This window comes from Furipterus horrens, unplaced genomic scaffold, assembly GCF_987537825.1.
Source record: "Furipterus horrens unplaced genomic scaffold, mFurHor1.1.pri manual_scaffold_8, whole genome shotgun sequence".
In the NCBI taxonomy this organism is placed as follows: domain Eukaryota; kingdom Metazoa; phylum Chordata; class Mammalia; order Chiroptera; family Furipteridae; genus Furipterus; species Furipterus horrens.
In genome coordinates, this window is record NW_028327178.1 from 72,395,920 (window position 1) to 72,417,468 (window position 21,549).

The following is a 21,549-nucleotide window of genomic DNA, read 5'->3' on the forward strand; positions in this document are numbered from 1 at the left end:
GTCTCTCCTCTTTCCCTCTATAAGGAGTAATGGGACTCAATCCCTCCCTTCATACTCAGTGGGGCCCATGAATTACTCTTCTTGCCTCTCTAGGTGGGAAGCGAATTCGGGTACCCCTGTGGAAGAACTCCTAATATGCACTCATACCAGAAATGTGAGCCACCTTTACAGTGGGGCCAGCAACTATATTCCCCTCCGAATCCCCAGAACAGATGTCTGGTGGTATTGTGGGCAGAGGAGTCTCTGGAAAATCCTACCTAACAGGTGGAGTGGAACCTGTGCCCTGGTTCAATTGGCTATCCCATTTACCCTAGCATTTCCAAAACCGATCTAGACTGCCCCTGTTAGGAAAAAAAAAAGGTCAGTGGCGCCTGGTGAATCCTATAATCCTCATATCTATAGTGACGCCATTGGAGTCCCCAGAGGAGTTCCAGATGAGTTTAAAGCTAGAAATCAGATAGCAGCAGGGTTTGAGTCAGTGCTCTTCTGTTGATTAGATAAACTATATTTATTATAACCAACAGAGGTTTATCAATTATACTAGGAATACTATAGAAGGAATCATTCAACAATTAGATGCCACCAGTTGAGTGGCTTGGGAGAACAGGATGGCACTGGATATGATGTTGGCAGAAAAGGGAGGTGTATGTGTAATGCTCGGGAGCAGTGTTGCACCTTTATCCCTAATAATACAGCCCCTGATGGATCTATCACTAAGGCCCTGCAGGGACTTAACTACCTTAGCAAATGAGCTGGCGGAAAACTCAGGTATTGACAATCCCATAACAGGATGGTTAGAAAACTGGTTTGGCAACTGGAAAGGAATGATCTCATCAGCTCTGGTATCCCTCATAGTGGTAGCAGGTGTCCTCACAGCTTTAGGCTGCTGTATTATTCCATGCGTCAGAGGTTTGGTTCAAAGGCTAATTGAGACTGCACTAACTAAACAGATGCCAGCAACTTTTCATAATCTCCTCCTCCAAGAGACCAAAGGGAATCCTAACTATGAAGAAGAAAGTCAAGAAATCCTCCTTAAATTTGAAGGTGTTAGAAACAAGGTCATAGTGACTCCCAAACCAGTAGCAAAGTCATTGGTAACAAAAGGCAAATGTAATTGAAGGGTCTTAAGGGCAAATGTAATTAAAGGATCTCTGAGAAGGGAGTGGATAACATTAGCATATTCACAAATCACAATAGGGGCATTTAGATGAACGGGTTAGATTGTACCTCCTGAGTATCCAGTCATGGAGAAACTGGGAAGGAGGAGAGGGGAGGGGAAACTAGTTGCGTTAGGGTGGGGAAGCTAAGACTATAAAACCAGGTTCCTTTGTTTACTTGGCGCGCACATTCTCCTGGCTGTGAGGGTGCGCCTGGCTCTGCAGACTCGTGAATAAAGGCCTCGTTTTACTGCTCAAGTCCTGTGTCCCAGTTTTTATTGTGAGCGTTTCTCACAATTTGGGGGCTCGTCCGGGATCCTCCGCCTGTGTGCGGGAAGGGCTCTGAGCCAAGGCGGGGAGACGCGTCCTACCCGCTTTTGGGTGGCCCGCTTGACCCAGGGCCCACCCGCCTCAGTGTCCGGAAACGACCCGAGACTTCTTGTTGGGACAGCAGTGGATCGACACAGGGGGAAACAAAAGCAAACACCGCGGCAACCAGGCAACCTCGTGCACGGGCCAAGGTAGGAAAATTGGACTTAAGTACTGCCTTGGTGGTTGGGCATCCTTGGGAAGCTGATTGTGCGTGTGGCTGGTACGAGTTGTGTGTGTGGCTGGTACGAGTGTGGAGTGCCTCTCCGCTGAGTCCGCTGTCCCGTGAGGGAGACGGCTGGAGTGCACCTCCGCTGGGTCCGTTGTCCCATGAGGGAAACGGCCGGAGTGCATCTCCGCTGGGTCCGTCCTCCCGTGAGGGAAACGGCCGGAGTGCTCTTCCGCTGGGTCCGTTCTCCCGTTAGGGAACGGCCGGAATGCACCTCCGCTGGGTCCGTTGTCCCGTGAAGGAAACGGCCGGAGTGCACCTCCGCTGGGTCCGTTCTCCTGTGAGGGAACGGCCGGAGTGCTCCTCCGCTGGGTCCGTTCTCCCGTGAGGGAACGGCCGGAGTGCACCTCCGCTGGGTCCGTTCTCCCGTGAGGGAACGGCCAGAGTGCACCTCTGCTGGGTCCATTGTCCTGTGAGGGAAGCGGCCGGAGATGAACGAAGCATCTCGGTCTGTGTACAAGTAAGCGAGTGTGGAGTGCCCCTCTGCTGGGTCCGTTAGGTTGAGAACACAACCAGATTCAGCCACGGGAATCAGCTGAGGATGGGAAATGGAAATTTTAGGCCTAGGGGTGGGGACCAAAAGTAAGGAAGAACAGACAATGGTAAATTATTGTTGTTTCCTTTGGCCAAAGGAACCCATTTAGGGGAAATCTGTCTCCTAGCCCCGATTTGGGTCTGATGAATGTTGGGTTTGTTAAGCCCTGGTCTTATATGTGTGTTCAGCTTTTTTGGATTGTTTGTTTGTTTGTTTGTTTTTGGAGAAAGAAGAGAGGGGCATCGCTGTGTGGTTGCCTCTCACTCGTGCCCCCAGTTGGGGACCTGGCGTGTGGCCTGGTCGTGTGCCCTGACTGGGGGTTGAACCGGCGACGCTTGGTTCGCGGGCTGGTGCTTGGTCCACTGGGTCACAACAGCCAGGGCCAAGCATCAGCCTTTAAGGAAGAGAGGGAATATACTCTCTGCTGATCACCACCTACCAGCAGATTCGCAGGTCTCTTCCCTGTAAAAAAGAAAAAGATAAGGCCTGGGACCCTCTGTCCTGTCTCCCACTGCCTTATAGCCCTGGCCAGCCGGCAGCCAACTGGGCAGAGGCACCGTGGACGGACAGTACAGACGGAAGAGGCCAGGAACACCTAGCAGATACCCCACCAGTATCCGCCCCCATGACACCTTCGGCGCTGGTGGCAACTTATCTAAATTAAGAAAGGAATTGAAACAATGTAAGCAAGACCTAAAGAACTTCCCCGTTCCCTCAGAGCAGCGGGTTTCCCCTTAGGGAGGTCTCCATGGGTCCAGGACATATTAGATATGTCAAATGCTCCTTCAACAAGCACTGAAGTTAGAAACTTCAAGCGCAATATGAAGCGCTTGGTAAAGGACCCCCTTGGACTGGCAGAATAATTAGATCAGTTCCCCGGACCCAGCATATACATGTGGACAGAATTAATGTCTATACTAGACATCTTCAGTGGGGAAGAGAAGGGAGTGGTCAGACGGGCTGCTATGAGGATATGGGAAAGGGAACATCCCCCTGGTCAGGGAATTGTCCCGGCCTAACAGAAGTTTCCCAGTATAGACCCTGATTGGGATAACAGGCCGGAGGCTAGGGCTCAAATGAAAGACCTTAGGAGCTTCGTCATCAGGGAAATCAAGGAGTCCGTTCCCCATGCACAGAATGTCTCCAAGGCATTCGAAATACAGGTCCATCAGATCCCTGCAGAAGCTCAGGGACAAAATGAGGAAGTATTCTGGTCTAAATCCAGAGAATGCTGTGGGACAGGGACTCTTAAAAGTCACCATTGTAACAGAAACTGGCCAAATATTTGTAAGAAATTGCAAAAAGTAAGTGAATGGGCCAATTAAAGCAACTGAAAAACTCTTCAGGGAAGCTCAGAAAGTGTATGTTAGAAGAGAGGAGGAGAATGAGGAAGTAGCCCTCTTTAACTCTCTAAATCCGGCAGACAAAGGAACTGTTTTGGCGCCAAACTGCACCCAGGTAAAGGCGCCTCCCATGGCACCACCCCTTCCACAGGTAGGGGCGGTTCCCGCTGCAGCATCGGAGGCTCCTGGGGCGCAGCCCCCTCTGCAGGTGAGCGTGGCTTCTGCAGTGCCCACCCGTCTGCAGATTCAAGGGACTTCCCTCTCAGCACGCCTTTTGGTTATGGCCTCTGAAGTGACTGCAAAGCCAATGACTCCACCTCTGCAGGAGGAGAAATGGGTCTCTCCATCCAGAGCCTGCATGAAGGTTGTGATTTGGACACTAAGCCTCATAGGTATACTGCCATTTAGGGTAAGCCACGTGAGTGCTCCACCATGGTGGATAAGTCACGTGGGTTTGCCACCATCTTGTGGGTGGTACTTATGGGTGCCACCGACTTCAAAGATGCTGCATGTAATGCTGCCGCCATCTTTGAAGTGGGCAAAATGGTGGGTTAGGTATGCTCTTAAGGTGATGTGCTTTGTTTGCAAAATGGTATATGTCTAAACATTCAAGTCATTGCTGCATGACAGGTGTTTGCAAGGTCTAAGCTTCAGAAAACTGCAGAATATCTACAAATCTAGGGAAATTTTAGCTGCTAAATACTGAGTTTGGGTAGAGTCCTTTACAGTGTGGAAAAGAATTGGAAATGGGTTATGGTTAAATCTGAATGGGTAAATATATGGAAAGTTTGTGAATGTTGCAGAAAGTCTTTGGAAAGTCATAAAAATGTATAGAAAGGTTGTGAAAGTTTTTAAACCTGGGAAAAGGGAAACCTCAACTACTTGTGGTCTAATTGTATGGTTACTGTACCTCTGTATTGGCATTAAGCCATTGGGGACCTATGAAAGGTCATTTGGAATTCCCTGTATTGGTTTGGCATTTAGCTGTTGGAGACCTAGAATTCTCTGAGGCCTAGGAAGGGTCTGGAATTCTCTGTATTGGTACTGGCCATATAATCTGAAAGGAAAATTGAGGTTTCCCAGAGAAAATTAAAAAAACTTCACATGTAGGAAAGTGAACAAAAGAAAGTATAAGGCATGGAAATGCAATTTTAGGGAATATTAGAAGGACAAGAATTTTCCTTCACACTGTATATTTTTCTCCCTACCTGATCCCTCCAGAACTTGGCAATTTAAAGAAGTAATTACATTAGGTTTCTTTGCATAAAACTAAAAAGACAGTTGCTAATGGTGGTTATGTCAGCAGAGGCTTTGACTGGAATGTCATGCCTGAAGGAGGCATGCTTAGGCTAATGAAAGCCCATGAGGGAAAGGCCTGGCACCTTGGCTGGTTGTGCGGTCCATGGCAATCTTTCTAGGGAAAAAAAAAACGAAGATTGTTTCCCTAATAAATGGCTAGGAAGAAACTTAAGGCACAATGGAAAACCCAAAGGATTTGGGAAAGCATGGGTTTTACAGGCAAGGCCAGATGGCAGGTGTGTGGCTCAGCTTCTTGCCCAGGGGGCAGACTGAAGGTCAACCTGAAGAGTCTTTGTGTGAGTTCCAGCAAAGCAGACTTAAAAAATTTATAATATCAATCGCTGCTCTTGTTGTATTTATGCAAATGAATAGGCTAAATTAAAAATGGACTTAATGCAGTCCCTTTAATAACAAGGAGGGTAATCTTAAGAAGAAAAATCGTGATTTGAGGAAAATCACAATGATCAGTGGTAGACTATAAACTAGTGCAGCTGTGTCTATAAAGTTTATTTTAATTAAAAGTTTGTTTTCATTCAAAAGTTAAACCAGGTCTGTAACATTATCAATAATGCTTAATTTACAGGCAAGAAGAATGTCAAACGCCTTGCAACTGGATGTCTTCCCAATAAGACAGTCTTGCAAATTTAGAAATTGGTTTGTGAATTGTGTTGTGTGAATAAACATGTGTGTGTTCTTTCTGTTTTCATAGGATATAAGCCTATAATCTCATTACCTGAGTGATTGTCTGTACATAGAAGCCTCACTTAAGAAGCCCATCTGCATTGCTGCCTCCTGAGACTCAACAGTTTGGCTGAACTAAGTGGTTGGGTTGACGAAGTATGGGTTGGTCAGTGGGCTTCACTTTAAACTGGTCTCTCTTTTCCTTAAAATAACTTTCACCAAGGAGCTCCTTCCCGAAACTGCCAGCCTCTCCAGTGCAACCCTCTTCTTCTGACACTGAACCAGCCACAGACCTTAAGTCAGGAACCCCATGTGGCTGCCAGAGTTTATGGCCTAAAAGCTAATGTATCTGACATAAATCCAGTAGGGTGGCTAGGTCTTCACTTAGTGACAACTACTCCTTCCCTAGAAAATCTAACTTCTCTCAGCTACACCTCAGAAAAGACTCCAGAATAATCCAGCCAAGGTAAAAGTTTTTAAGGTATTAGATCTCAGACAAACCTTAGAGATAGAGACTGGGTATGGAGACACAAATGCTTGGGTAGAATGGGTCAAATTTGCTGTTAATTCCCTGAATAAAAGCAACTGTTATGCTTGTACCACAGGGAGACCCCAGGCACAGGTCGTACCATTTCCACTAGGCTGGGACTCTGACCCCTCGGGAATGGCCTGTATGCTCGCTCTCTACCAGGATGAGAATGCATGGGGAAATGGGACTTGCAGAAGCTTGTCTCTCCTCTTCCCTCTATAAGGAGTAATGGGACTCAATCCCTCCCTTCATACTCAGTGGGGCCCATGAATTACTCTTCTTGCCTCTCTAGGTGGGAAGCGAATTCGGGTACCCCTGCAGAAGAACTCCGAACATGCACTCATACCAGAAATGTGAGCCACCTTCACAGTGGGGCCGGCGACTATATTCCCCTCCAAGTCCCCAGAGCAGATGTCTGGTGGTATTGTGGGCAAAGGAGTCTCCGGAAAATCCTACCTGACAGGTGGAGTGGAACCTGTGCCCTGGTTCAATTGGCTATCCCACTTACCCTAGCATTTCCAAAACCGGTCCAGACTGCCCCTGTTAGGGAAAAGAGGTCAGTGGTGCCTGGTGGATCCTTTGATCCTCATATCTATATTGACGCAATTGGGGTCCCCAGAGGAGTTCCAAATGAGTTTAAAGCTAGAAATCAAATAGCAGCAGGGTTTGAGTCAGTGCTCTTCTGTTGATTTATTAAATGCCACCAGTTGAGTGGCTTGGGAGAACAGGATGGCACTGGATATGATATTGGCAGAAAAGGGAGGTGTATGTGTAATGCTCAGGGGGCAGTGGTGCACCTTTATCCCTAATAATACAGCCCCTGATGAATCTATCACTAAGGCTCTGCAGGGACTAACTACCTTAGCAAATAAGCTAGCAGAAAACTCAGGTATTGACAATCCCATAACAGAATGGTTAGAAAATTGGTTTGGCAACTGGAAAGGAATAATCTCATCAGCTCTGGTATCCCTCATAGTGGTAACAGGCGTCCTCACAGCTTTAGGCTGCTGTATTCCATGCATCAGAGGTTTAGTTCAAAGACTAATTGAGACTGCACTAACTAAACAGATGCCAGCAACTTTTCATAATCTCCTTCGAGAGACCAAAGGGAATCCTAACCATGAGGAAGAAATTCAAGAAATCCTCCTTAAATTTGGAGGAATAAATAGAATGGTTTGAGTAGTCAATTTTCCAAAAGAGACAGGGGGAAATTGTTAGAAACAAGGTCATAGTGACTCCCAAACCAGTAGCAAAGTCATTGGTAACAAAAGGCAAATGTAATTGAAGGGTCTTAAGGGCAAATGTAATTAAAGGATCTCTGAGAAGGGAGTGGATAACATTAGCATATTCACAAATCACAATAGGGGCATTTAGATGAACGGGTTAGATTGTACCTCCTGAGTATCCAGTCATGGAGAAACGGGGAAGGAGGAGAGGGGAGGGGAAACTAGTTGCGTTAGGGTGGGGAAGCTAAGACTATAAAACCAGGTTCCTTTGTCTACTTGGCGCGCACATTCTCCTGGCTGTGAGGGTGCGCCCGGCTCTGCAGACTCGTGAATAAAGGCCTCGTTTTACTGCTCAAGTCCTGTGTCCCAGTTTTTATTGTGAGCATTTCTCACAAAGGGATAAATAGAATGGTTTGAGTAGCCAATTTTCCAAAAGAGACAGGGGGGAATTGTTAGAAACAAGTACATAGTGACTCCCAAACCAGTAAAAAGTCATTAGTAACAAAGGGCAAATGTAATTAAAGGGTCTTAAGGGAAAATGTAATTAGAGGGTCTCTGAGAAGGGAGCTGACAGCACTGGCATATCTACAAACCACAGAAGGGGCATTTAGATAACCGTGTTAGATTGTAACTCCAGAGTAACCAGTAATGGAGAAACGGGGAAGAAGGAGAGGGGAGGGGGAGCTAATTGCATTAGGGCGGGAAAGCTAATCGCTCTCACTTTAGGGCAAGGAAGATAATCACTTTAAGGTGGAGAAGATAATCACTTAAGGGTGGCAATTTCAGGGTGGGGAAGCTAAGACTATAAAACCAGTTTCCTTTGTCTACTTGGCGCGCACATTCTCCTGGCTGTGAGGGTGCGCCCGGCTCTGCAGACTCGTGAATAAAGGCCTCGTTTTACTGCTCAAGTCCTGTGTCCCAGTTTTTATTGTGAGCGTTTCTCACACTTGGAACCCCAGATTGGTATAGAGATTTTTTAAGCTAAAGATGTTTGAGATTCAAGAGATACAGGAAGAAGCTACTTGGAGTTCCCCTTATCCAACTAAAGAGCAGAAACTTCTGAAAAATGAGGACTGCTACAAATTTCCTTTATGGTGCAGCTTCTACTACCAGGAGAGAGAGATCAAGAGTTAGACCTGCCATAAATCTCATGAAGAAACTGAAAGACTAGTTGTACCTGAATGAACAAACATTATCACAAACTTTCTTATCTCTGGCTTGTTCTCCTAAAAACCCATTTGTTTTTCATAAAGAATGCTGTTTGTGCTCCTGTAAAAGCATTTTTTCTCCCTTTTCCTTCCCCCTACTAAGTATATAAGTATAAAAAGCCCAAATGCCCACACCACTCTGTTACTCATCACTGAGCCCTCTCACATCTATGCATAAGTAAATTCTGACTTTTCTTTGCTAATCTGTCTTTTATCAGTTTAATCTACAAGCCCCCAGCTTCAGACCCTAAGAGGGTAGAGGAAAGGTTTTCCTCCCTGACACTTGGCAAAGACTGTTTGTTGGTATATATTGTCAGAACACAGAGGTAGCTAGAATGCACACCTGGACTTTTGGTATATGCTAATCAACCTGGCCCTGAATTTAGCCATTCCCAAAGATATGCTGATGGATTTAGCAGTTCCCAAAAGTTATGCTGATGGACTGAAACCATTCCCAGGGGAAATGGTAATGACCCTAGCAAAGTGTTCTATTAGAAACTTCTCCAGCTCCAATAGTGCTAGAAACAAACTCAGGGATGGGCACCTAGAAAGTAAATCCTGTGACACCAAGAACCTTAAATTGCAGTTTTATTGGATGAAAAGAGGCTCCATGCAAGTCATGTCAAGGAAAAAATTGTATTTCTTCTCCTGGAACATTCTTTCCTATGTAGGTTTCCTACCCGGGTATGGGGCTTCCTGCCAGATTAGATACTGAAAATCTATGGAAGCTCTTATTAAGCATCCTCACCTGCATCAGAGTTACTCACCTGGGTAGCTTTTATTATACTTTCTTTTCCTGCACCAGAGTTTGGCTCTACCCATTAGGTTAACTGTGGTGGTTCTCAAAGTGTGGCCCCAGAACAACAGTATCTGCATCACCTGGACTCCTTTTAGAAATGCAAATTTCTTTTTTTTTAAAGTATATTTTATTGATTATGTTACAGTAGTTCCAATTCTTTTCCCCTTTGCTCCCCTCTGCCCAGTGACCCTCTTCCCTCCAGCAATCCCACTCCCCTTAGTTCATGTCCATAGGTCATGCATATAAGTTCTTTGGCTTCACCATTTCCTATATTATTCTTAACATCCCCCTGTCTATTTTGTACCAAGTGATTATGCTTCTTAGTCCCTGCACCATTTCCCCATTTCTCCCCCTCCCAGCTGATTACCCTCCAAATGATCCTCATACCTATGATTCTGTTCCTATTCTGATTTGCTTAGTTGGATTTTGTTTTTATTTTTTAGGTTCTGTTGTTGATAGTTGTGAGTTTGTTGTCATTTTAGTGTTCATAGTGTTGATCTTCTTTTTCTTAAGTAAGTCCCTTTTACATTTCATATAATAATGGCTTGGTGATGATGAGCTCCTTTAGCTTCACCTTATCTGGGAAGCACTTCATCTGCCCTTTCATTCTAAATGAGAGCTTTGCTGGATAGAGTAATCTTGGTTGTAGGTTGCTTTTCATCACACTGAATACTGCTTGCCAGTCCCTTTCTGCCTGCAAAGTTTCTTTTGAGAAATCACCTGATAGTCTTACAGGCACCCCGCTGTAGGCAACTCTTTGCTTCTCTCTTGCTGCCCCCAGGATTCTCTCTTTAGTTTTCACCTTTGGCATCTCAGTCATGATGTGTCCTGGTGTGGTCCCCTCTGGGTCCAGCTCTCCCAGGACCCTCCGTGCTTCCCGGACTTGTATGTCCATCTCCTTCACAAAATTTGGGAAGTTTTCTTCATTTTTTTCAATTCCTGCTTCCTTGTTCTGCATTGGTTGACTGTTTTTTTCTTCCTTATGTTTCAAATCATTCATTTGAACCCCAATTTCCTTCCCTTTACAATTGGTTTTGTGTGGATTTTTCTTCATTTCACTTAGCATAGCCTTCACTTCTTCTCCTATGCGTTTGCCATACTGAAGCATCTATGTCAAGCCTGTGAGCATCTTTATCACCAGTGTTTTGAATTCTGCATATGTTAGGTTGGTTATCTCCTTGTCACTTAGTTCTCCCACTGGAACCTTCATCCATTCCCCTTTTTGGGCCATACTTCTCTGTCTCCTCATTCTGACAGGCTCCTGTGTTTGTTTGCCTCTGCATCCCAGGTAGACCTGTTGCTCCTGTTACATTGTAAGGGGCAGAGCCTTAGAGATTCATCACTACAAGGAGACCTGTTTCACCACGTTGTGGCGCTGTATGTGGGGGAGGGGTCTGAGGGGAAACAATGCCACCTGCCCATCACTCACCCCTTTTCCAGGCACCTCTCCCACTTCCGCACTGGACTGGCACCCCTCTAGCTGCTGCCCTGGCCATTGTTCCCAGAGTGGGTGTGTCTGAGGATGCTCTAGGGCCGTGGGGGCCCTCTAAACAAGTGGACTCTGCTGAGACCGGCAGTCTCTGCCTCCACCCAACCCCCACTGGTCTGCACAGTCAGAAGCAGTGAGGCTTGATTTTCCCTGGTGCTGGGACCATGAGCTTCAAGGTCCAGTGAGGAGCTGGGAATGCTCCCCAGGTGTCCCTCCTGACTTTTTTAAACGTGTGACTGCGCTTTCTGGCAGCCTGCTGCCGCCACCGCTGTTGCCGCCAATGCTGCCACCACCTCTTTGCTTCCTCTCCGCCCCAGCTCTGCCCCTCCTACCTGTCTGTATGAGTATTTCTTCTTTATATTTTTGTTTGCTGTACTTTCATGCAGTTTGACTTTCTGGAATATCTGGCTGTTTCTAGTTTTGAGGTAGTTGTATTCCTTCTTAGTTGTGGAAGGAGATGCAGTGTGTCTGTCTATGCCTCTATCTTGACCGGAAGTAGAAATGCAAATTTCTACCTACAGCAGTGGGGCTCACACTTGATGCAAATCAAAATTACTGGGAGGGTTTGTTAGAACAGAAATTTCTGGAGTCAGCTCCAAAATCCAGTGGGTCTGAAATAGTCCTGAGAATTTGCATTTCTGGTTGCTACTGTAGCAACACATTTTGAGCACCACTGTATTAGTGGTTCTGATTCTGTTGGTCTGGGGTCAAGCAGGCCTGGGCAGTCACTGTTCCAAAAGCTCCCCGTGATTCTAATGTACCGCCATAGTTGAGAACTCCTGGTCCATGGGCTGCGTTACAACACAACTGGAACTGCACAATTCCATTGGAATAAAAGATGGTTTAAATACAGAACCTTCCTAAAGGGTTTTTCCCTTGCCTAATTTTTCCTACATGTCAATCCCTGCACATTCAGTGTGCTCAGGGCCCCCTAAGTTTCCTCTAAAGGCCTGCACAGCCTTGGAGGCATCTCTGAGCAGGGCTGGTGCTGGGCCTGGCTGTTAGTGCTTGGCTCCGGCTGTTAGTGCTTGGCCCCAGGTGCTGTTGGAGCTGTAAGAGAGCCACTCAGGGGAGCTAGTACTTTGAGAGGTCTAGGCAGGGCCACGGCTTGCTTGGCTGAAAAGGGACACGTCATTTTTGATACTTACAACTGGTAAGCTGTATCAAAACTATTGCCAAGGGCCTTGGAACTGGCACTGTATATGAGGCTGTTCTATTAAACTTCCAGTTGACTGTTCATTGTATTACATGCAAGCCTTTGATGTTCATCCATGCTTCTGTCAAGTGTGGTCACCCAAGTCTTTTCATTGTTTTTCCTTTTTTACTGATGCATAATCTATATACAATAAAATGCACAAACCTTAAGTGGACAGTTCAGTGAATTTTTACCTATGTATACTCCCATGTCACCATGACCCAGATCATTCTAACAAGTTCCCTTAAGTCCTATTTTAGTCAATTCTCACTTCCCACTGCCTCAACTGTTGCTCTGTATTGACATAGATGAGTTTTGCCTGTTCTTGAACTTCATATGAATATAGGCACATGGATATGTTCTTTTGTGTCTGGTTCTTTTTTCTTAACATTATTTTTGAGATTTACCCACATTATTGTGTATAAGAGCAATTCATTCTTTTTGTTTCTGTGCTGTATGCAATATATTTACCCTTTCTTCTATTGACAGACATTTCGGTTGTGTTTAGGTTTTGGCTATTACTAATTCATCTGAGTGTACATTTTTGTATACATGCATGTCCTTTGCGGTGCATAAACACTCATTTCTTTTGCACATATACTGGGAGGGGAAATGCTCAGTCATATGTATAGTTTTAATTTTAGAAGAAATCACCAAAGAGTTCTCTGAAGTACTTGTACAAATTTGCACTTCCACCAATAGCATATGAGAGTTCTGGTTGCTCCATAGCCTCACCCATCCTTGTTATTCTTAGAGGTTTGATTTTAGCTATTCTAGAGGGTATGTAGTCACAGCACATTGTAGTTTTAATTTTCATTTCCCTGTGACCATTGATGCTCAGCTTCTTTTCATAATTCCTGGCTATTTGGACATCCCTTTGTGTGAGTGCCTGTCCAAGTTTTTTGCCCATGTTGCTCTATTGGGTACCTGAGACCTTTTAACTAAAAGTGTTGTGAAATAGTGCCTTAGTTATGCCAGGAATTGAAAAGATCTCGAGTGAGTTTGTGAGAAGGAGGATGAGGGAAAGAAGGTCCCTTTTTACTGAGTCTACTCCTCAACTTGAAGCTTATTGATCTCTGTCTTCCCAGGACATACAGGAGGGCCAGGCACAAGAATGGAACCCTGTAAAAGTTAATCAGATTTGAGGACTGTCCTTTGTTTTGTTTTGTTTTGTTTTGGGGGGTAGGTGGGCTGTTGTGGACCTTGCAATCAATGATATTTGTCCCTCTCGACTCTTCCATCCCTCTGAAGCTACGCCAGACCATGGGCTCCTTCCAGTGTGGACAAGGGATTTAGAAGGAGCCTGAGTCCACCAGATAGTTAATAGAGCTCTGACTCAGACTTGTTGATATGTTGGCTTTGATCCCATGAATACCCTCCCCAGAACTGGGGTCCTCCACAATCCTTTGGGATTGCATTTGCACTGCTATTAATGCTTCAATTTCTTTAAAGTTAAGATTTGCACCCAATAGCACAGGTCTCCTAGCATCTGGATCCTAATCCCCATAAGTTTCTTGAAGATCGCAGCCTACTATGCATGCCAGGTCTTTGTTGACCATTTGCTCTGCCCAAGATGATGTCCAGACTGAGGATTATTGTAGGATGCATTGTGTTCTTAGGTATGCAGGACTCTGATAAGCAGACCGCAGCTCATTTCCTTTGTCACCTGGTTCTTAAGCAGCCCAATCAGTATTTTGTGAACTGAATGGAGAAATGAATGATTTAGGGTCTGACTCACCTCCCAGTTAGGCAAGCCATCTTTCATTCCTGCCACTTTGGGCCAAAGGAAAAAAGCTAACATGTCTTTTCATGTTTTTTTAGAGATTCAAAAAATGTGATGTCTTCTTGTTCTTGATGACTTCATAAAGTCCTAAACTTCCTTGATTATGGAACAGTTTTGCGGTCACTAAATTGTTTGAAACAGTAATTCCTGTTTCTGCATTGACATCATAGTATAAGAGATGTGTCCAATTGGTTAAAAAAAATGTTAAGAGAATAAATGTTCAGTGATGCAGTTCTGGAATCATCAGAATCAATCAATCCACCGATCAATCAGTCCACCAATCAATGAATCATTTAAGCAAATAACATTTATTATGTATCTCCTTGGTTAACAGGCATTGCACAAGGCATGATACTGGAGATTTCAGTCTGGTGGTAAAAGAATTTTCTTACTCAGTTTCTCCTGACACTTCATTTATTATCTTCTCCTGGTGTGGAATTTCTCCTGCAGTCGTAGATTCTCTGACATTCCACTGATGACTGTTGGACCCCACTGGCCAGTATCCAGTGTCTGATTGTGCTAGGTTGTAATTCCATGTGCCACCAATAGATGCCTCCCTTTTAACACTTGATGCTCCCATGGCTGAAAATTTTGTTTTCTGTGTGACAATTGAGAACAATGTAAAACTAAATTTTATGGATTTGAAGTTTTATTTTTTTTTAAAGTTAACTTTGAATGAAGAATGACCTTGGGTAGTGCAGGATAGTATAAATTTTTAAAAATAGAGCAGTTCAATAAAACTTTTGGCAATCTGAGTTGTCCGATGTCAGTAACCAAGAACCATGTTTCACCAATGAGCAACTGATATGTGGCTAGTGCAACTGAGAAACTGAATTTTAAATCTTATTTAACTTAAGTTAACTTAAATTCAAATAGCCATACATGCCCAGTGGTCACAGTATCAGGCAGCACAGTTTTAGAATCATTTTTTGTTTCTATCATTTCAGCAAAGAAACAACAAGAAAAACAATGTATTAACAGCAGCAGCCAGTAATTCCCCTTCTCACCAATGTCCAGATGACAATTCCACTTCAGGTTGATTTAGTATAAGATTGGAGCCAGGGAGTTTTGAGTCACTTCTGGCCTTGCCACTTAATAGCTGCTGTGGTCCTGGGTATGTGAGTTTATCTCTCTGAGCCTCATTTTTTTCATCTGTAAGTTAGCGGCAATGACATCAACCTCAAGACTGTGGTAAAGAGTAAGTGAAATAGAGCCCCCAGGCCGGTGCCAGCATATGGTAAGTGCTCTGCTGCCCCTGTTGGAGATGATGACTATTGCAGTGACAGACCACCCAGATCTGAGATAGTCACCTGCTCAGTGCCTGTACTGGGGCTAAATCAGGGTAAAGACACAGTCCAAGGTTAAGAATGTCAAGAAAATGGATTAGCCAGGTGTCACCTACAAGTCAGGCTACTGTGTCAACTTTATTCACCCAGATGTCAAAATCAAAAGGGCTTGTCAGGAGGCTGAACAGTGCTCCAAGGGGGTAGGGTCTTCACCCTCACCTGTGTTGTTTGGACGGTTAACCCGTGTGGCCTCTGCCTTCCTCTCAGGGTCCTGACCATGATAAGTGCTGGAAAAACACAGGCCAGCTGGAACCCCCATACTGGGTTCAGCAGACTCGCTGCCTCCATCTATCTGGGTTATGTTAACCACCTTTTTTACTAGAGCTTTTTTTTCATCACCCTAACAGGGGTTCTCCTCACCTATGCCTATCCCATCCATAGTCCTAAGTACTCGAGGCCATAACACACATGAATGTGTGTGAGATGGGGCAAATTTCCCTTGAAGCAGTGCTTCTCAAACTTTCCTGTGGATGCACATCATCTGGAAATCTTTTTGTAAGCATATTTTAAGTATAACTGTAATTAGGTTATTACAGTTGTCCCAATTCCCACCCCCCCTTTCCCCCTCTACCTGGTAACCTCTTTCCTTCCAGCAATCCCTCCCTCTTAGTTCATGTCCATGAATTGTACGTGTAAGTTCTTTGGCTTCTCCATTTCCTTTACTGTACTTACCATTCCCCTGTCTATTTTGTTCCTACCGATTATGCTTCTTAATCCCTGTACTCTTTCCACTGTTCTTCCCCTTCTCTCTCCCTGCTGATAACCCTCCAAATGATCTCCATACCTATGATTCTGTTCCTGTTCTGGTTGATAGCTTGTTGTTTTTTTCAGATTCAGTTGTTGATAGTTGTGAATTGGTTGTCTTTTTAATGTTCATGGTTTTGATCTTCTTTTTCTTAAATAAGTTCCTTTAACATTTCATGTAATAATGGCTTGGTGATGATGAACTCCTCTAGCTTTAACTTGTCTGGAAAGCACTTTATCTGCACTTCCATTCTAAATGATTGCTTTGCTGAATGAAGTAGTCTTGGTCGTAGGTCCTTTTTATCACTTTGAATACTTTTTGTCAGTCCCTTCTTGCCTACAAAGTTTCTTTTGAGAAATCAGCTGATAGTCTTATGGGAACTTCTTTGTAGGTAACTCTTCTTTTCTCTTGATGCTTTTAAGGGTGTCTCTTTATCTTTAATCTTTGGCATTTAAATATAATATATCTTGGTATGGTCTTCTTTGTGTCCAACTTGTTTGGGACTCTCTATGCTTTCTGAACTTGTATGTCTATCTCCTTCACCAAATTAGGAAAGTGTTCTTTTATTATTTTTTCAAAAAGTTTTCCTTTTCTTGCTCTTCCTCTTCTCCTTCTGGCACCCCTATGATTCAGATGTTGGTACATTTAAAGTTGTCCCAGAGTCTTAAACTGTCCTCGTATTTTTTGCATTCTTCTTTCTGTTCTGGTTAAATGTTTATTTCTTCCTTATGTTCCAAATTCTTGATTTGAATCCCAGATTCCTTACCTTCACTATTGGTTCCCTCTGGATTTTTCTTTATTTCACTTAGTGTAAACTTCTTTTCTTCCTTTATGTTGTTGTCATTCTCAATGATTTCTTTGAGCATCCTAACCACCAGTGTTTTGAACTCTGCATCTGATAGGTCAGCTATCTCTCTTTTGTTTAGTTCTTTTTCTGGGTTTTTGTTCTGTTTTTTCTTTGCCTCCTCAGTTTGGCAACCTCCCTGTGTTTGTTTCTGTGTATTAGGTAGAGCTCCTTGATTACTGTCTTAGAGCACCTGTTAAGATATGTGAGGTGGATGGAGCCTTAGGTATTCGCCAGGGTGGGAGGACCCACTTCATCTCTTTGTGGCTCTGTGTGGGGGAGGGCTCAGAGAGAGGACAATGCCACCTCTGGTTTCTGGAGGTTTTCTTGGCACTCACCCTATATTCAGTCACTTCACCCCCTTCCTGTATGCAGCTTGTGCCCTTCCAGCTGCTGCCCTGGTGGTGAAGCCCAGAGTGGGTAGGTTTGTGTATGTTCTAAGTCTATTCAGACCCTTTAAATGGTGAAAATCTGGCAGTTTCTTCCACCACCCCAACCCTCACTGGTTTTTACAGCCAGAGGTAATGAAGATTTATTTTCCTGGTGTTGGAACCCCAGGCTGTTCAGTCTGGCCTGGAGCTAGGATTGCTTGCTTCCAAAATATCCCTCCCAATTTTTATCATATATGAATGTAGAACTGCCCGTTTCACTGGTGCCACTAATTCTCAACACAATACCACATCTCTGTCTCTCTCGATGACTCCTCCCTTCCTACTTGTCTGGATGAATATAACTTCTTTAAATCCTTGGTTTTTGGACTTCCATACATCTCAATATTCTAATGGTTCTGGGCGTTACTTGTTTTGAGATCTAGTTGTAATTCTTTCTATGGTTGTGTGAGGAGGAGAACCCTATCTACCTATGCCTCCATCTTGACCAGAAGTGCTGGAAACCTTGTTAATGTGTAGATTTTGATTCAGGAGGCCTGGAGGTCAGGCACTGAGAGTTTGAATTTTTCTTTTCTTTTCTTTCTTAAGTATATTTTATTCATTATGTTGTTACAGTAGTCCCATTTTTTTCCTTTTGCTCTTCTTCATCCAGTTCCCCCCTTCCCTCCAGCAATCCCCCCCACTTAGTTCGGGTCCAGGGGTCATGCATATAAGTTCTTTGGCTTCACCCTCTCCTGTTTTATTCTTTACTCCCCCCTGTCTATTTTGTACCAAATGATTATCCTTCTTAATCCCTGCACCATTTCCTTATTTCTCCCCCTTCCACCTCCCAGCTGATAACCCTCCAAATGATCCTCATACCTATAATTCTATTCCTATTCTGGTTTGTTTAGTTGGATTTTGTTTTTATTTTTTAGGTTCATTTGTTGACAGTTGTGAGTTTGTTGCCATTTTAATGTTCATAATTTTGATCTTCTTTTCTTTAATAAGTCCCTTTGGCATTTCATATAATAATGGCTTGGTGATGATGAACTCCATTAGCTTTACATTGTCTTGGAAGCACTTCATCTGCCCTTCCATTCTAAATGATAGCTTTGCTGGATAGAGTAATCTTGACTGTAGGTTGCTTTTCATCACATTGAATACTGCTTGCCAGTCCCTTCCTGCCTGCAAAGTTTCTTTTGAGAAATCAGCTGATAGTCTTATAGACACTCTTTTGTAGGTAACTCTGCTTTTCTCTTGCTGCTTTTAAGGTTCTCTCTTTATTTTGAAACTTTAGCATTTTAATTATGATGTATCTTGGTGTGATCCTCCTTGGGTCTAGATTTTTTGGGACTCTTTCTGCTTTCTGGACTTGTATGTCTATTTCCTTCACAGAACCGGGAAGTTTCCCTTCATTATTTTTTACATAAGCTTTCAATTTTTTGCTCTTCTTGTTCTTCTGGCACCTCTATAATTTGGACGTTGGCATGTTTAAAGTTGTCCCAGAGGTTCCTAAGCCTCTCTTCATTTTTTAAAAATTCTTGTTTCCTCATTCTGCACTGGTTGACTGTTTATTTCTTCTTTATGTTCCAAATCATTGATTTGGACCCCAGTTTCCTTCCCTTCACTATCAGTCTTGTGTGGTTTTTCCTTTGTTTCATTTAGCATAAACTTCACTTCTTTTCTTATGTGTTTGCCAAACTTAAGCATATCTGTCAAGCCTGTGAGCATCTTTATCACCACTGTTTTGAACTTATTGTCTGTTAGGTTGGCTATTTCCTCGTCTGTTGGGTTGGCTATCTCCTCATCGCTTAGTTCTCCCACTGGAACCTTGATCCATTCCTTCTTTTGGGCCATACTTCTCTGTCTCCTCATCTTGACACGCTCCTGTGTTTGCTTGCTTCTGGTGTCTTAGGTAGAGCTGTCGCTCCTGCTACGTTGTAAAGGGCGGAGCCTTGAGATATTTGTCAGTACAGAGCAACCCGTTTCATCACGTTGTGGCGCTACATATGGGGGAGGGGTCCAAGAGGGAACAATGCCGCCTGCTTGGCACTTGCTCCTTTTCCAGGCACTTCTCCCACTTCCATATAGGACTGGCGCCCCTCTAGCTGCTGCCATGGCCATCATTCCCAGAGTGGTGGGTCTGCAGATGTTCTAGTACTGTAGGGGCCCTTTAAACAAGCAGACTCTGCTGAGAGACCAGAAGTTTCTGCTTCCACCCCAACCCCCACTGGTCTGCACAGTCAGAAGCAATAAGGCTTGATTTTCCCTGGTGCTGGGACCATGAGCTTCAAGGTCCAGTGAGGAGCTGGGAATGCTCCCCAGTTGTCCCTCCCAACTTTTAAAAATGTGTGACTGTACTTTCTGCTGACCTGCCACTGCTGCTGCTGCTGTTGCAACCACACTGTGTCTTCTCTGCCCTGGCTCTGCCCCTCCTACCTGTCTGGATGAGTATTTCTTCTTTATATCTTTGTTTGCTGGACTTCCATGCAGTTTGATTTTCTGAAAATTCTGGTTGTTTCTAGTTTTGAGGTAGTTGTATTCTTTCTTAGTTGTGGAGGGAGACGTAGCATGTCTGTCTATGCCTCCATCTTGGCTGGAAGTCCCTCTGTAGTTTTTAAAATGTGAAACCTTGCTTTCTGCTGCCGCTGCTGCTGCTGCCATCACACCGCGTCTTCTCTGCCCCGGGCCCACCCCTCGTACCTGTCTGGATGAGTATTTCTTTCTTTGTTGGACTTCCATGCAGCTTGATTTTCTGTAACTTCTCCTTGTCTCTAGTTTTGAGGTAGTTGTATTCCTCCTCAGTTGTGGAGGGAGATGAAGCATTTCTGTCTAGGCCTTCATCTTGCCCAGGAGTCAAGAGTGCATTTCCCCAAGTAATGCTGATGTTGCTGTTCCACTGCCAAACTAAATAGCAAGATTGTCTCAATCAGTGGTGCTCAAAGTATGGTTCTAAAACCAGCATCAGCATCCCCTAACCAGTATCTTGTTAGAAGTGCACATTCTTAGGCCCCATCCCAGGCCTTCTGAATCAGACTCAGCGGAGCCCAGTAGCCTGTGTGTTATCAAGTCTCACCAGTGACATCAATGCTAGATAATGTTTGAGAGTCGCTATTCTAAGTCCCTGGTTCTCAAATTCGGGCTGATCCTTGAAATCACCTGTTTCCAGTTAATTGTTTTTTTAAAATTTGTTTTTGATTGTTCCTTTTATTTGTATATTTAAAAATCAACAGCATTAAAGTATAATTTCCAGCAGAGTTAAAAAATTTAGTTACTTGGTAGTTACTGGGTAGTTCAGTTGGTTAGAGCATCATCCTGATATGCCAAGATAGCAGGTTTGATCTCAAGTCAGGGCACATACAAGAATCAACCAATGAATGCATAAATAAGTGAAACAACAAATTAATCTCTCTTTCTCTTTCTCACCCACCTTCCTCTCTGTAGAAAAAAAATTTTTTTCAGTTGCTTCGGTCCTAATATAGAACTTCATGTTTGACTGGTTAGGAATGTAGCCTGGGCATCAGCACTTTTAAGTCTCTCTGGGTGGCTTGCAGGGTCAATTTTTTAAAGTCTGGCAACTGAAGAGAATTACCTGGAGAGCTTTAAAAAGTCCTGGTGCCTGGGTTCCACCCCCAGAGATTCTGATCTAGGATATTTTCTAAACTTTGGAATTTTTAAGATTTCCCGAGGTTAAGAACCATCGTCCTAACTGATGGGGATCAGTGGTGGTGGTGGTGGTGGGGAATTCCTGCTTTAAAGCTGGGTTTGGGAGGTCTCTTTGTCTTTATTAGAGAAAGGGATTCTTAGATCACTCCAAATGGGAATTTGGAAGGGTCAGCCAGGAACTGTAATTGTGGAAGGGAGATTCGATCTTGTCATGGAGTGAAAAGTACATCTGAGGAAAGGACAATCCTGAGTGCTGAAATGCCTGTGTTGCCTGAGGTTTGGGAGATTTTTTTCTTTTAACTTTTTATTTTAACATAATTCCTGGCTTTTAGAAAAATTGCAAGAATAGAACAAAGATTTTTTTTTTACTCTTCACCCAGATTCATCTGTGCATGTGTGTATTTTTTTTTGAATAAGGTGAGACTAAGTTACAGATATAATGCCCTTTCCCACCAAAGATTAAGTTGTACAATTTCTAAAAATATAAAGGACATTCTCTTATGTAACCACAGTACAATTACTCAACTCAGGAAACTTGTATCAGTTCAATACAGTTATCTAACCTGCACAACTTATTCAGATTCAGTTTTCACCAACTATCCCAATAATGTCCTTTAGTTATCCTGTCTCTACTCTCCTTCAGTCTAAAACCATTGCTCCTGTTTTCTTTGTCTTTCAAGACATCAGCATTTTGAAGAGTTCAGGCCAGTTATTTTGGAGAATGTCTCTCAGTTC